The sequence below is a fragment of the Olea europaea genome, chromosome 18 (genome assembly GCF_002742605.1).
Source record: "Olea europaea var. sylvestris chromosome 18, O_europaea_v1, whole genome shotgun sequence".
Taxonomy (NCBI): Eukaryota; Viridiplantae; Streptophyta; class Magnoliopsida; order Lamiales; family Oleaceae; genus Olea; species Olea europaea.
Window position 1 is genome coordinate 10,869,675 of NC_036254.1, and position 1,561 is coordinate 10,871,235.

Sequence of the window (1,561 nt, forward strand, 5' to 3'; positions counted from 1 at the left end):
ACCAAGGTGGAGGTTGTTAGACATTATGTTGTCAAACGACCCCTGGGCGATGATGAGAACCAATTTTATCAGTCGACATAAATGACTGAACGATAATTCAACATCGAATAATGGATGAACCGACCAAACGTTGCCTTACCTATTGGACGGCTAATATTCTTTGTGGCTTGTTGATTTCTTCCATTGGAAGTTAACCCTAGTCGAGCCTACTTACCATATCCCGACTTACCTTATGTTGGCCACTTGACTTACTATATATATTGGTGTTTTTGCCTTTGTTGGTACGGTCCAAAAGTTGAACCCGTGAGTTGAAGAAACTGCCGTGTCCAAGCCGTGTCCAAGCCGTGTCTTCTGTCTTCATCTTCTTCGTGATTTCTTCTCCACCCAAATTGCTTGAGTCTTTGTGAACCTTACCTGAGTGGTATCCATCCTAAGTGTGTGGATTTAATCAACCAAGCAAGAGAAGAAAGCAACCATAGGAAGAAGAGGCGCCGGCGGGTGGTTCATTCCAGTTTTGATGTTGAATTCGGTTTTAATGGTTAACTGAGCCCGGGAATCAGCGTGAGCAGCTAGAGGAAGGTCCTAACAATACCCATCAACGTCGACAACTCGGGGTTGGTCCATCGAGGTGCTAAGAGATCTGGGGATTTAGAAATTCCAAAATGTCTATCCAGTGTTTATTGGGTAGATTACAAGAGGAATGGATCTGGTTATCAAAAAATGGTTTTTAATATGAGATCATAAGAAATTAAAAAAGCGATTCAATAAGAGAGGGCAAACGACTAATGAATTCAATGTAGTGAAGTAGATCTTTTATTCAATGTCTCAAGATGGGTTCAATGCCCAATAACATTAAATTAATTTTTCTTCCAATTAACTAAGGTTATTGAGGCTGAGTTTGAGGCGGGGACTTTATTTCCCGTCCGCTACTCGTGATAAGGACTTTTTTTCTAACTGTGCTATGTGTACAATCGGAATTGACAAACCCATTTGACAATTGGACACATAGGAGGGGGGCTCACACTGAAAAGAAAAATCGTGAGCCCCCCTCTTGTGAGTGCATTGTCAACATGGGTTGTACAAGAAGAAGAATTTCTTTTTTCCTAACCCCCACCCCAATTCATTGATTAATCTAGAATCCCCAGCTAGTTTGGGCAGGCCATATGGGGGACTAGAACAATTGGGGATAATTGTTATCCCGAATATCATTTTTGAATGTGTAATGGTTCGTGCGGCTCACAAAGACACTATACAAATGTTATATATATACGTAATATATATTATATTGCACACCCATGATATATATTTTGTACGCTCACACAATTTGTGATTTGAAATCCATCTAGCAAATTTATTCATAATTTGATTAATCTCTCGAAATAAGTTGGTTGTATTTTACATTTATTGTGGTTAATGTTTATGCATATAATATATCTACGGATGTGTTTTATTTTTTGGTCCATATTACGTATGATTTATTTAGAATTGACGGGAGTTTAATAGTGTTACGTGCGAGAATTTAACATCATCTAAGTTCGGTTTAATTTTCAAGTCTCTCTAT